The sequence below is a fragment of the Schistocerca americana genome, unplaced genomic scaffold (genome assembly GCF_021461395.2).
Source record: "Schistocerca americana isolate TAMUIC-IGC-003095 unplaced genomic scaffold, iqSchAmer2.1 HiC_scaffold_525, whole genome shotgun sequence".
In the NCBI taxonomy this organism is placed as follows: Eukaryota; Metazoa; Arthropoda; class Insecta; order Orthoptera; family Acrididae; genus Schistocerca; species Schistocerca americana.
Genome location: NW_025726264.1, coordinates 68,534 through 82,420, shown reverse-complemented (window position 1 = coordinate 82,420; position 13,887 = coordinate 68,534). Strand labels below are relative to the sequence as shown.

The window sequence follows — 13,887 nt, the reverse complement described above, 5'->3', positions numbered from 1 at the left end:
GCCCTACCCGCCGCAAACGGCGTCTCGGACACGCCCGTTAGGCCCACGGCGGTCTCGCAGATGTTTGTCGTGCTTGTACTGTCATATGGGCCACGACCCGAGCGGCAGCGAGCGGCAGTCGAGCAAAGTCGGGACAAGTCGGGACGGGGACAGGGATAGGAATGGTGCGAATGCACTGCGAACTACGCAGACACCTGGTGTGAGGCGAGGCGAGGCGAGGCGAGGAAGCCCACATCGCTACCAGTGGCGCCCTCCAGCACGACACTGCCACACCCCGCACAGGCCCTCCGCTGGACACCAGGGACAAGATGCGTCCTCCTCTAGTGTCGAAGGCTGCACGCGCCCAGCGAATGACAGGACGTGCAACGAGCAGCAGTGCGTCTCACACAGGCGGCGGTGCGCCCGCTAATTCGGCCGTCGCTCCGCTGGGACGCCGGGCGCGCCCCCCGCGCCGTCCTCGAGGAGCTGGCTGTTGCGGAAGGATGTGCTTTCGTCAAATGCGGCGGAAAACTAACATTTTGTGTATTGGGAGAGAAGCCGAACGCGAATTCTGCCGTGCTCCTACATTACATGAGTGCCAACGGCCATGCCATGATGATTGCACCGGTTCTCGTCCGATCACCGAAGTTAAGCATCATTGGGCCCGGTTAGTACTTGGATGGGTGACCGCCTGGGAAACCCGGGTGTTGTTGGCTCCCTTTTTTTTTTGTTATTATGTCGGTACCCCTGGCAGCCCAATAAAAAAAAAAGGTGCTGTTGGCTCCCTTACATTTTCTCCTTTTTGCATCGCTACCCCTGCCAGCCCTCTTTTCATACTACCTTTCCGTTGTGACAAAGATGCTTCCTTCAGCAATGTAAACGTGCCGAGAAATCCTTGACAATAACGAAACACTACGAATCGACAGATGTGATCTGAAATAAGCCAGGGCCTCCTACTGTTTCGTAGCAGTGCAAAGTTCCAACAAAAAAAAAAAAAATTGAAAATAAACGACTGTAATAAATATAAGATATGATATTAATGGCCTGAGCTCGAAGAAGAATGTGCCAAGGAAGATTTCCAAATAGTCTCTGGAGATACCAAAACAGTACGAACCGACAGATGCGTTCTGAAATACGTCAGGGCTTATTGTTTTGTTGCACTGTACGGCTGCAGATTTGTAAACAAAAATTTCTCTTTCGTCGCTAGAAGAGATGGATGCTTTGGCGACCCTCCTGTGTCCTGCGTCCCTGTTTTCGCACCTTTCCACGGCACGGCGCTGCCCTACCCGCCGCAAACGGCGTCTCGGACACGCCCGTTAGGCCCACGGCCGTCTCGCAGATGTTTGTCGTGCTTGTACTGTCATATGGGCCACGACCCGAGCGGCAGCGAGCGGCAGTCGAGCAAAGTCGGGACAAGTCGGGACGGGGACAGGGATAGGAATGGTGCGAATGCACTGCGAACTACGCAGACACCTGGTGTGAGGCGAGGCGAGGCGAGGCGAGGAAGCCCACATCGCTACCAGTGGCGCCCTCCAGCACGACACTGCCACACCCCGCACAGGCCCTCCGCTGGACACCAGGGACAAGATGCGTCCTCCTCTAGTGTCGAAGGCTGCACGCGCCCAGCGAATGACAGGACGTGCAACGAGCAGCAGTGCGTCTCACACAGGCGGCGGTGCGCCCGCTAATTCGGCCGTCGCTCCGCTGGGACGCCGGGCGCGCCCCCCGCGCCGTCCTCGAGGAGCTGGCTGTTGCGGAAGGATGTGCTTTCGTCAAATGCGGCGGAAAACTAACATTTTGTGTATTGGGAGAGAAGCCGAACGCGAATTCTGCCGTGCTCCTACATTACATGAGTGCCAACGGCCATGCCATGATGATTGCACCGGTTCTCGTCCGATCACCGAAGTTAAGCATCATTGGGCCCGGTTAGTACTTGGATGGGTGACCGCCTGGGAAACCCGGGTGTTGTTGGCTCCCTTTTTTTTTTGTTATTATGTCGGTACCCCTGGCAGCCCAATAAAAAAAAAAGGTGCTGTTGGCTCCCTTACATTTTCTCCTTTTTGCATCGCTACCCCTGCCAGCCCTCTTTTCATACTACCTTTCCGTTGTGACAAAGATGCTTCCTTCAGCAATGTAAACGTGCCGAGAAATCCTTGACAATAACGAAACACTACGAATCGACAGATGTGATCTGAAATAAGCCAGGGCCTCCTACTGTTTCGTAGCAGTGCAAAGTTCCAACAAAAAAAAAAAAATTGAAAATAAACGACTGTAATAAATATAAGATATGATATTAATGGCCTGAGCTCGAAGAAGAATGTGCCAAGGAAGATTTCCAAATAGTCTCTGGAGATACCAAAACAGTACGAACCGACAGATGCGTTCTGAAATACGTCAGGGCTTATTGTTTTGTTGCACTGTACGGCTGCAGATTTGTAAACAAAAATTTCTCTTTCGTCGCTAGAAGAGATGGATGCTTTGGCGACCCTCCTGTGTCCTGCGTCCCTGTTTTCGCACCTTTCCACGGCACGGCGCTGCCCTACCCGCCGCAAACGGCGTCTCGGACACGCCCGTTAGGCCCACGGCCGTCTCGCAGATGTTTGTCGTGCTTGTACTGTCATATGGGCCACGACCCGAGCGGCAGCGAGCGGCAGTCGAGCAAAGTCGGGACAAGTCGGGACGGAAGGGGGGACAGGCGAGAATGCACCGCGCAAATACCAAAACAGTACGAACCGACAGATGCGTTCTGAAATACGTCAGGGCTTATTGTTTTGTTGCATTGTACGGCTGCAGATTTGTAAAGAAAAATTTCTCTTTCGTCGCTGGAAGAGATGGATGCTTTGGCAGCCCTCCTGTGTCCTGCGTCCCTGTTTTCGCACCTTTCCACGGCACGGCGCTGCCCTACCCGCCGCAAACGGCGTCTCGGACACGCCCGTTAGGCCCACGGCGGTCTCGCAGATGTTTGTCGTGCTTGTACTGTCATATGGGCCACGACCCGAGCGGCAGCGAGCGGCAGTCGAGCAAAGTCGGGACAAGTCGGGACGGGGACAGGGATAGGAATGGTGCGAATGCACTGCGAACTACGCAGACACCTGGTGTGAGGCGAGGCGAGGCGAGGCGAGGAAGCCCACATCGCTACCAGTGGCGCCCTCCAGCACGACACTGCCACACCCCGCACAGGCCCTCCGCTGGACACCAGGGACAAGATGCGTCCTCCTCTAGTGTCGAAGGCTGCACGCGCCCAGCGAATGACAGGACGTGCAACGAGCAGCAGTGCGTCTCACACAGGCGGCGGTGCGCCCGCTAATTCGGCCGTCGCTCCGCTGGGACGCCGGGCGCGCCCCCCGCGCCGTCCTCGAGGAGCTGGCTGTTGCGGAAGGATGTGCTTTCGTCAAATGCGGCGGAAAACTAACATTTTGTGTATTGGGAGAGAAGCCGAACGCGAATTCTGCCGTGCTCCTACATTACATGAGTGCCAACGGCCATGCCATGATGATTGCACCGGTTCTCGTCCGATCACCGAAGTTAAGCATCATTGGGCCCGGTTAGTACTTGGATGGGTGACCGCCTGGGAAACCCGGGTGTTGTTGGCTCCCTTTTTTTTTTGTTATTATGTCGGTACCCCTGGCAGCCCAATAAAAAAAAAAGGTGCTGTTGGCTCCCTTACATTTTCTCCTTTTTGCATCGCTACCCCTGCCAGCCCTCTTTTCATACTACCTTTCCGTTGTGACAAAGATGCTTCCTTCAGCAATGTAAACGTGCCGAGAAATCCTTGACAATAACGAAACACTACGAATCGACAGATGTGATCTGAAATAAGCCAGGGCCTCCTACTGTTTCGTAGCAGTGCAAAGTTCCAACAAAAAAAAAAAAATTGAAAATAAACGACTGTAATAAATATAAGATATGATATTAATGGCCTGAGCTCGAAGAAGAATGTGCCAAGGAAGATTTCCAAATAGTCTCTGGAGATACCAAAACAGTACGAACCGACAGATGCGTTCTGAAATACGTCAGGGCTTATTGTTTTGTTGCACTGTACGGCTGCAGATTTGTAAACAAAAATTTCTCTTTCGTCGCTAGAAGAGATGGATGCTTTGGCGACCCTCCTGTGTCCTGCGTCCCTGTTTTCGCACCTTTCCACGGCACGGCGCTGCCCTACCCGCCGCAAACGGCGTCTCGGACACGCCCGTTAGGCCCACGGCCGTCTCGCAGATGTTTGTCGTGCTTGTACTGTCATATGGGCCACGACCCGAGCGGCAGCGAGCGGCAGTCGAGCAAAGTCGGGACAAGTCGGGACGGGGACAGGGATAGGAATGGTGCGAATGCACTGCGAACTACGCAGACACCTGGTGTGAGGCGAGGCGAGGCGAGGCGAGGAAGCCCACATCGCTACCAGTGGCGCCCTCCAGCACGACACTGCCACACCCCGCACAGGCCCTCCGCTGGACACCAGGGACAAGATGCGTCCTCCTCTAGTGTCGAAGGCTGCACGCGCCCAGCGAATGACAGGACGTGCAACGAGCAGCAGTGCGTCTCACACAGGCGGCGGTGCGCCCGCTAATTCGGCCGTCGCTCCGCTGGGACGCCGGGCGCGCCCCCCGCGCCGTCCTCGAGGAGCTGGCTGTTGCGGAAGGATGTGCTTTCGTCAAATGCGGCGGAAAACTAACATTTTGTGTATTGGGAGAGAAGCCGAACGCGAATTCTGCCGTGCTCCTACATTACATGAGTGCCAACGGCCATGCCATGATGATTGCACCGGTTCTCGTCCGATCACCGAAGTTAAGCATCATTGGGCCCGGTTAGTACTTGGATGGGTGACCGCCTGGGAAACCCGGGTGTTGTTGGCTCCCTTTTTTTTTTGTTATTATGTCGGTACCCCTGGCAGCCCAATAAAAAAAAAAGGTGCTGTTGGCTCCCTTACATTTTCTCCTTTTTGCATCGCTACCCCTGCCAGCCCTCTTTTCATACTACCTTTCCGTTGTGACAAAGATGCTTCCTTCAGCAATGTAAACGTGCCGAGAAATCCTTGACAATAACGAAACACTACGAATCGACAGATGTGATCTGAAATAAGCCAGGGCCTCCTACTGTTTCGTAGCAGTGCAAAGTTCCAACAAAAAAAAAAAAAAATTGAAAATAAACGACTGTAATAAATATAAGATATGATATTAATGGCCTGAGCTCGAAGAAGAATGTGCCAAGGAAGATTTCCAAATAGTCTCTGGAGATACCAAAACAGTACGAACCGACAGATGCGTTCTGAAATACGTCAGGGCTTATTGTTTTGTTGCACTGTACGGCTGCAGATTTGTAAACAAAAATTTCTCTTTCGTCGCTAGAAGAGATGGATGCTTTGGCGACCCTCCTGTGTCCTGCGTCCCTGTTTTCGCACCTTTCCACGGCACGGCGCTGCCCTACCCGCCGCAAACGGCGTCTCGGACACGCCCGTTAGGCCCACGGCCGTCTCGCAGATGTTTGTCGTGCTTGTACTGTCATATGGGCCACGACCCGAGCGGCAGCGAGCGGCAGTCGAGCAAAGTCGGGACAAGTCGGGACGGAAGGGGGGACAGGCGAGAATGCACCGCGCAAATACCAAAACAGTACGAACCGACAGATGCGTTCTGAAATACGTCAGGGCTTATTGTTTTGTTGCATTGTACGGCTGCAGATTTGTAAAGAAAAATTTCTCTTTCGTCGCTGGAAGAGATGGATGCTTTGGCAGCCCTCCTGTGTCCTGCGTCCCTGTTTTCGCACCTTTCCACGGCACGGCGCTGCCCTACCCGCCGCAAACGGCGTCTCGGACACGCCCGTTAGGCCCACGGCGGTCTCGCAGATGTTTGTCGTGCTTGTACTGTCATATGGGCCACGACCCGAGCGGCAGCGAGCGGCAGTCGAGCAAAGTCGGGACAAGTCGGGACGGGGACAGGGATAGGAATGGTGCGAATGCACTGCGAACTACGCAGACACCTGGTGTGAGGCGAGGCGAGGCGAGGCGAGGAAGCCCACATCGCTACCAGTGGCGCCCTCCAGCACGACACTGCCACACCCCGCACAGGCCCTCCGCTGGACACCAGGGACAAGATGCGTCCTCCTCTAGTGTCGAAGGCTGCACGCGCCCAGCGAATGACAGGACGTGCAACGAGCAGCAGTGCGTCTCACACAGGCGGCGGTGCGCCCGCTAATTCGGCCGTCGCTCCGCTGGGACGCCGGGCGCGCCCCCCGCGCCGTCCTCGAGGAGCTGGCTGTTGCGGAAGGATGTGCTTTCGTCAAATGCGGCGGAAAACTAACATTTTGTGTATTGGGAGAGAAGCCGAACGCGAATTCTGCCGTGCTCCTACATTACATGAGTGCCAACGGCCATGCCATGATGATTGCACCGGTTCTCGTCCGATCACCGAAGTTAAGCATCATTGGGCCCGGTTAGTACTTGGATGGGTGACCGCCTGGGAAACCCGGGTGTTGTTGGCTCCCTTTTTTTTTTGTTATTATGTCGGTACCCCTGGCAGCCCAATAAAAAAAAAAGGTGCTGTTGGCTCCCTTACATTTTCTCCTTTTTGCATCGCTACCCCTGCCAGCCCTCTTTTCATACTACCTTTCCGTTGTGACAAAGATGCTTCCTTCAGCAATGTAAACGTGCCGAGAAATCCTTGACAATAACGAAACACTACGAATCGACAGATGTGATCTGAAATAAGCCAGGGCCTCCTACTGTTTCGTAGCAGTGCAAAGTTCCAACAAAAAAAAAAAAAAATTGAAAATAAACGACTGTAATAAATATAAGATATGATATTAATGGCCTGAGCTCGAAGAAGAATGTGCCAAGGAAGATTTCCAAATAGTCTCTGGAGATACCAAAACAGTACGAACCGACAGATGCGTTCTGAAATACGTCAGGGCTTATTGTTTTGTTGCACTGTACGGCTGCAGATTTGTAAACAAAAATTTCTCTTTCGTCGCTAGAAGAGATGGATGCTTTGGCGACCCTCCTGTGTCCTGCGTCCCTGTTTTCGCACCTTTCCACGGCACGGCGCTGCCCTACCCGCCGCAAACGGCGTCTCGGACACGCCCGTTAGGCCCACGGCCGTCTCGCAGATGTTTGTCGTGCTTGTACTGTCATATGGGCCACGACCCGAGCGGCAGCGAGCGGCAGTCGAGCAAAGTCGGGACAAGTCGGGACGGGGACAGGGATAGGAATGGTGCGAATGCACTGCGAACTACGCAGACACCTGGTGTGAGGCGAGGCGAGGCGAGGCGAGGAAGCCCACATCGCTACCAGTGGCGCCCTCCAGCACGACACTGCCACACCCCGCACAGGCCCTCCGCTGGACACCAGGGACAAGATGCGTCCTCCTCTAGTGTCGAAGGCTGCACGCGCCCAGCGAATGACAGGACGTGCAACGAGCAGCAGTGCGTCTCACACAGGCGGCGGTGCGCCCGCTAATTCGGCCGTCGCTCCGCTGGGACGCCGGGCGCGCCCCCTGCGCCGTCCTCGAGGAGCTGGCTGTTGCGGAAGGATGTGCTTTCGTCAAATGCGGCGGAAAACTAACATTTTGTGTATTGGGAGAGAAGCCGAACGCGAATTCTGCCGTGCTCCTACATTACATGAGTGCCAACGGCCATGCCATGATGATTGCACCGGTTCTCGTCCGATCACCGAAGTTAAGCATCATTGGGCCCGGTTAGTACTTGGATGGGTGACCGCCTGGGAAACCCGGGTGTTGTTGGCTCCCTTTTTTTTTTGTTATTATGTCGGTACCCCTGGCAGCCCAATAAAAAAAAAAGGTGCTGTTGGCTCCCTTACATTTTCTCCTTTTTGCATCGCTACCCCTGCCAGCCCTCTTTTCATACTACCTTTCCGTTGTGACAAAGATGCTTCCTTCAGCAATGTAAACGTGCCGAGAAATCCTTGACAATAACGAAACACTACGAATCGACAGATGTGATCTGAAATAAGCCAGGGCCTCCTACTGTTTCGTAGCAGTGCAAAGTTCCAACAAAAAAAAAAAAATTGAAAATAAACGACTGTAATAAATATAAGATATGATATTAATGGCCTGAGCTCGAAGAAGAATGTGCCAAGGAAGATTTCCAAATAGTCTCTGGAGATACCAAAACAGTACGAACCGACAGATGCGTTCTGAAATACGTCAGGGCTTATTGTTTTGTTGCACTGTACGGCTGCAGATTTGTAAACAAAAATTTCTCTTTCGTCGCTAGAAGAGATGGATGCTTTGGCGACCCTCCTGTGTCCTGCGTCCCTGTTTTCGCACCTTTCCACGGCACGGCGCTGCCCTACCCGCCGCAAACGGCGTCTCGGACACGCCCGTTAGGCCCACGGCCGTCTCGCAGATGTTTGTCGTGCTTGTACTGTCATATGGGCCACGACCCGAGCGGCAGCGAGCGGCAGTCGAGCAAAGTCGGGACAAGTCGGGACGGAAGGGGGGACAGGCGAGAATGCACCGCGCAAATACCAAAACAGTACGAACCGACAGATGCGTTCTGAAATACGTCAGGGCTTATTGTTTTGTTGCATTGTACGGCTGCAGATTTGTAAAGAAAAATTTCTCTTTCGTCGCTGGAAGAGATGGATGCTTTGGCAGCCCTCCTGTGTCCTGCGTCCCTGTTTTCGCACCTTTCCACGGCACGGCGCTGCCCTACCCGCCGCAAACGGCGTCTCGGACACGCCCGTTAGGCCCACGGCGGTCTCGCAGATGTTTGTCGTGCTTGTACTGTCATATGGGCCACGACCCGAGCGGCAGCGAGCGGCAGTCGAGCAAAGTCGGGACAAGTCGGGACGGGGACAGGGATAGGAATGGTGCGAATGCACTGCGAACTACGCAGACACCTGGTGTGAGGCGAGGCGAGGCGAGGCGAGGAAGCCCACATCGCTACCAGTGGCGCCCTCCAGCACGACACTGCCACACCCCGCACAGGCCCTCCGCTGGACACCAGGGACAAGATGCGTCCTCCTCTAGTGTCGAAGGCTGCACGCGCCCAGCGAATGACAGGACGTGCAACGAGCAGCAGTGCGTCTCACACAGGCGGCGGTGCGCCCGCTAATTCGGCCGTCGCTCCGCTGGGACGCCGGGCGCGCCCCCCGCGCCGTCCTCGAGGAGCTGGCTGTTGCGGAAGGATGTGCTTTCGTCAAATGCGGCGGAAAACTAACATTTTGTGTATTGGGAGAGAAGCCGAACGCGAATTCTGCCGTGCTCCTACATTACATGAGTGCCAACGGCCATGCCATGATGATTGCACCGGTTCTCGTCCGATCACCGAAGTTAAGCATCATTGGGCCCGGTTAGTACTTGGATGGGTGACCGCCTGGGAAACCCGGGTGTTGTTGGCTCCCTTTTTTTTTTGTTATTATGTCGGTACCCCTGGCAGCCCAATAAAAAAAAAAGGTGCTGTTGGCTCCCTTACATTTTCTCCTTTTTGCATCGCTACCCCTGCCAGCCCTCTTTTCATACTACCTTTCCGTTGTGACAAAGATGCTTCCTTCAGCAATGTAAACGTGCCGAGAAATCCTTGACAATAACGAAACACTACGAATCGACAGATGTGATCTGAAATAAGCCAGGGCCTCCTACTGTTTCGTAGCAGTGCAAAGTTCCAACAAAAAAAAAAAAAAATTGAAAATAAACGACTGTAATAAATATAAGATATGATATTAATGGCCTGAGCTCGAAGAAGAATGTGCCAAGGAAGATTTCCAAATAGTCTCTGGAGATACCAAAACAGTACGAACCGACAGATGCGTTCTGAAATACGTCAGGGCTTATTGTTTTGTTGCACTGTACGGCTGCAGATTTGTAAACAAAAATTTCTCTTTCGTCGCTAGAAGAGATGGATGCTTTGGCGACCCTCCTGTGTCCTGCGTCCCTGTTTTCGCACCTTTCCACGGCACGGCGCTGCCCTACCCGCCGCAAACGGCGTCTCGGACACGCCCGTTAGGCCCACGGCCGTCTCGCAGATGTTTGTCGTGCTTGTACTGTCATATGGGCCACGACCCGAGCGGCAGCGAGCGGCAGTCGAGCAAAGTCGGGACAAGTCGGGACGGGGACAGGGATAGGAATGGTGCGAATGCACTGCGAACTACGCAGACACCTGGTGTGAGGCGAGGCGAGGCGAGGCGAGGAAGCCCACATCGCTACCAGTGGCGCCCTCCAGCACGACACTGCCACACCCCGCACAGGCCCTCCGCTGGACACCAGGGACAAGATGCGTCCTCCTCTAGTGTCGAAGGCTGCACGCGCCCAGCGAATGACAGGACGTGCAACGAGCAGCAGTGCGTCTCACACAGGCGGCGGTGCGCCCGCTAATTCGGCCGTCGCTCCGCTGGGACGCCGGGCGCGCCCCCCGCGCCGTCCTCGAGGAGCTGGCTGTTGCGGAAGGATGTGCTTTCGTCAAATGCGGCGGAAAACTAACATTTTGTGTATTGGGAGAGAAGCCGAACGCGAATTCTGCCGTGCTCCTACATTACATGAGTGCCAACGGCCATGCCATGATGATTGCACCGGTTCTCGTCCGATCACCGAAGTTAAGCATCATTGGGCCCGGTTAGTACTTGGATGGGTGACCGCCTGGGAAACCCGGGTGTTGTTGGCTCCCTTTTTTTTTTGTTATTATGTCGGTACCCCTGGCAGCCCAATAAAAAAAAAAGGTGCTGTTGGCTCCCTTACATTTTCTCCTTTTTGCATCGCTACCCCTGCCAGCCCTCTTTTCATACTACCTTTCCGTTGTGACAAAGATGCTTCCTTCAGCAATGTAAACGTGCCGAGAAATCCTTGACAATAACGAAACACTACGAATCGACAGATGTGATCTGAAATAAGCCAGGGCCTCCTACTGTTTCGTAGCAGTGCAAAGTTCCAACAAAAAAAAAAAAAAATTGAAAATAAACGACTGTAATAAATATAAGATATGATATTAATGGCCTGAGCTCGAAGAAGAATGTGCCAAGGAAGATTTCCAAATAGTCTCTGGAGATACCAAAACAGTACGAACCGACAGATGCGTTCTGAAATACGTCAGGGCTTATTGTTTTGTTGCACTGTACGGCTGCAGATTTGTAAACAAAAATTTCTCTTTCGTCGCTAGAAGAGATGGATGCTTTGGCGACCCTCCTGTGTCCTGCGTCCCTGTTTTCGCACCTTTCCACGGCACGGCGCTGCCCTACCCGCCGCAAACGGCGTCTCGGACACGCCCGTTAGGCCCACGGCCGTCTCGCAGATGTTTGTCGTGCTTGTACTGTCATATGGGCCACGACCCGAGCGGCAGCGAGCGGCAGTCGAGCAAAGTCGGGACAAGTCGGGACGGGGACAGGGATAGGAATGGTGCGAATGCACTGCGAACTACGCAGACACCTGGTGTGAGGCGAGGCGAGGCGAGGCGAGGAAGCCCACATCGCTACCAGTGGCGCCCTCCAGCACGACACTGCCACACCCCGCACAGGCCCTCCGCTGGACACCAGGGACAAGATGCGTCCTCCTCTAGTGTCGAAGGCTGCACGCGCCCAGCGAATGACAGGACGTGCAACGAGCAGCAGTGCGTCTCACACAGGCGGCGGTGCGCCCGCTAATTCGGCCGTCGCTCCGCTGGGACGCCGGGCGCGCCCCCTGCGCCGTCCTCGAGGAGCTGGCTGTTGCGGAAGGATGTGCTTTCGTCAAATGCGGCGGAAAACTAACATTTTGTGTATTGGGAGAGAAGCCGAACGCGAATTCTGCCGTGCTCCTACATTACATGAGTGCCAACGGCCATGCCATGATGATTGCACCGGTTCTCGTCCGATCACCGAAGTTAAGCATCATTGGGCCCGGTTAGTACTTGGATGGGTGACCGCCTGGGAAACCCGGGTGTTGTTGGCTCCCTTTTTTTTTTGTTATTATGTCGGTACCCCTGGCAGCCCAATAAAAAAAAAAGGTGCTGTTGGCTCCCTTACATTTTCTCCTTTTTGCATCGCTACCCCTGCCAGCCCTCTTTTCATACTACCTTTCCGTTGTGACAAAGATGCTTCCTTCAGCAATGTAAACGTGCCGAGAAATCCTTGACAATAACGAAACACTACGAATCGACAGATGTGATCTGAAATAAGCCAGGGCCTCCTACTGTTTCGTAGCAGTGCAAAGTTCCAACAAAAAAAAAAAAAATTGAAAATAAACGACTGTAATAAATATAAGATATGATATTAATGGCCTGAGCTCGAAGAAGAATGTGCCAAGGAAGATTTCCAAATAGTCTCTGGAGATACCAAAACAGTACGAACCGACAGATGCGTTCTGAAATACGTCAGGGCTTATTGTTTTGTTGCACTGTACGGCTGCAGATTTGTAAACAAAAATTTCTCTTTCGTCGCTAGAAGAGATGGATGCTTTGGCGACCCTCCTGTGTCCTGCGTCCCTGTTTTCGCACCTTTCCACGGCACGGCGCTGCCCTACCCGCCGCAAACGGCGTCTCGGACACGCCCGTTAGGCCCACGGCCGTCTCGCAGATGTTTGTCGTGCTTGTACTGTCATATGGGCCACGACCCGAGCGGCAGCGAGCGGCAGTCGAGCAAAGTCGGGACAAGTCGGGACGGGGACAGGGATAGGAATGGTGCGAATGCACTGCGAACTACGCAGACACCTGGTGTGAGGCGAGGCGAGGCGAGGCGAGGAAGCCCACATCGCTACCAGTGGCGCCCTCCAGCACGACACTGCCACACCCCGCACAGGCCCTCCGCTGGACACCAGGGACAAGATGCGTCCTCCTCTAGTGTCGAAGGCTGCACGCGCCCAGCGAATGACAGGACGTGCAACGAGCAGCAGTGCGTCTCACACAGGCGGCGGTGCGCCCGCTAATTCGGCCGTCGCTCCGCTGGGACGCCGGGCGCGCCCCCCGCGCCGTCCTCGAGGAGCTGGCTGTTGCGGAAGGATGTGCTTTCGTCAAATGCGGCGGAAAACTAACATTTTGTGTATTGGGAGAGAAGCCGAACGCGAATTCTGCCGTGCTCCTACATTACATGAGTGCCAACGGCCATGCCATGATGATTGCACCGGTTCTCGTCCGATCACCGAAGTTAAGCATCATTGGGCCCGGTTAGTACTTGGATGGGTGACCGCCTGGGAAACCCGGGTGTTGTTGGCTCCCTTTTTTTTTTGTTATTATGTCGGTACCCCTGGCAGCCCAATAAAAAAAAAAGGTGCTGTTGGCTCCCTTACATTTTCTCCTTTTTGCATCGCTACCCCTGCCAGCCCTCTTTTCATACTACCTTTCCGTTGTGACAAAGATGCTTCCTTCAGCAATGTAAACGTGCCGAGAAATCCTTGACAATAACGAAACACTACGAATCGACAGATGTGATCTGAAATAAGCCAGGGCCTCCTACTGTTTCGTAGCAGTGCAAAGTTCCAACAAAAAAAAAAAAAATTGAAAATAAACGACTGTAATAAATATAAGATATGATATTAATGGCCTGAGCTCGAAGAAGAATGTGCCAAGGAAGATTTCCAAATAGTCTCTGGAGATACCAAAACAGTACGAACCGACAGATGCGTTCTGAAATACGTCAGGGCTTATTGTTTTGTTGCACTGTACGGCTGCAGATTTGTAAACAAAAATTTCTCTTTCGTCGCTAGAAGAGATGGATGCTTTGGCGACCCTCCTGTGTCCTGCGTCCCTGTTTTCGCACCTTTCCACGGCACGGCGCTGCCCTACCCGCCGCAAACGGCGTCTCGGACACGCCCGTTAGGCCCACGGCCGTCTCGCAGATGTTTGTCGTGCTTGTACTGTCATATGGGCCACGACCCGAGCGGCAGCGAGCGGCAGTCGAGCAAAGTCGGGACAAGTCGGGACGGAAGGGGGGACAGGCGAGAATGCACCGCGCAAATACCAAAACAGTACGAACCGACAGATGCGTTCTGAAATACG

At 54.0% G+C, this 13,887-nt stretch overlaps 10 non-coding genes across 10 annotated transcripts; all 10 read left to right on the top strand.

The window, feature by feature from the left end:
- Positions 1-576: 576 nt before the first annotated feature.
- Positions 577-695, top strand: LOC124586034. Its single transcript, XR_006974969.1, has one exon. It is a non-coding gene; the product is annotated as a 5S ribosomal RNA (ribosomal RNA).
- Positions 696-1,834: 1,139 nt separating this feature from the next.
- On the top strand, positions 1,835-1,953 carry LOC124586095. Its single transcript, XR_006975020.1, has one exon. It is a non-coding gene; the product is annotated as a 5S ribosomal RNA (ribosomal RNA).
- Positions 1,954-3,453: 1,500 nt separating this feature from the next.
- Positions 3,454-3,572, top strand: LOC124586094. Its single transcript, XR_006975019.1, has one exon. It is a non-coding gene; the product is annotated as a 5S ribosomal RNA (ribosomal RNA).
- Positions 3,573-4,710: 1,138 nt separating this feature from the next.
- On the top strand, positions 4,711-4,829 carry LOC124586092. Its single transcript, XR_006975018.1, has one exon. It is a non-coding gene; the product is annotated as a 5S ribosomal RNA (ribosomal RNA).
- A 1,502-nt stretch (positions 4,830-6,331) lies between these two features.
- Positions 6,332-6,450, top strand: LOC124586091. Its single transcript, XR_006975017.1, has one exon. It is a non-coding gene; the product is annotated as a 5S ribosomal RNA (ribosomal RNA).
- Positions 6,451-7,590: 1,140 nt separating this feature from the next.
- Positions 7,591-7,709, top strand: LOC124586090. Its single transcript, XR_006975016.1, has one exon. It is a non-coding gene; the product is annotated as a 5S ribosomal RNA (ribosomal RNA).
- Positions 7,710-9,209: 1,500 nt separating this feature from the next.
- LOC124586088 lies at positions 9,210-9,328 on the top strand. Its single transcript, XR_006975014.1, has one exon. It is a non-coding gene; the product is annotated as a 5S ribosomal RNA (ribosomal RNA).
- A 1,140-nt stretch (positions 9,329-10,468) lies between these two features.
- LOC124586087 lies at positions 10,469-10,587 on the top strand. Its single transcript, XR_006975013.1, has one exon. It is a non-coding gene; the product is annotated as a 5S ribosomal RNA (ribosomal RNA).
- A 1,140-nt stretch (positions 10,588-11,727) lies between these two features.
- On the top strand, positions 11,728-11,846 carry LOC124586086. Its single transcript, XR_006975012.1, has one exon. It is a non-coding gene; the product is annotated as a 5S ribosomal RNA (ribosomal RNA).
- Positions 11,847-12,985: 1,139 nt separating this feature from the next.
- Positions 12,986-13,104, top strand: LOC124586085. The gene has a single exon (XR_006975011.1). It is a non-coding gene; the product is annotated as a 5S ribosomal RNA (ribosomal RNA).
- The last annotated feature ends 783 nt before the right edge of the window (positions 13,105-13,887 follow it).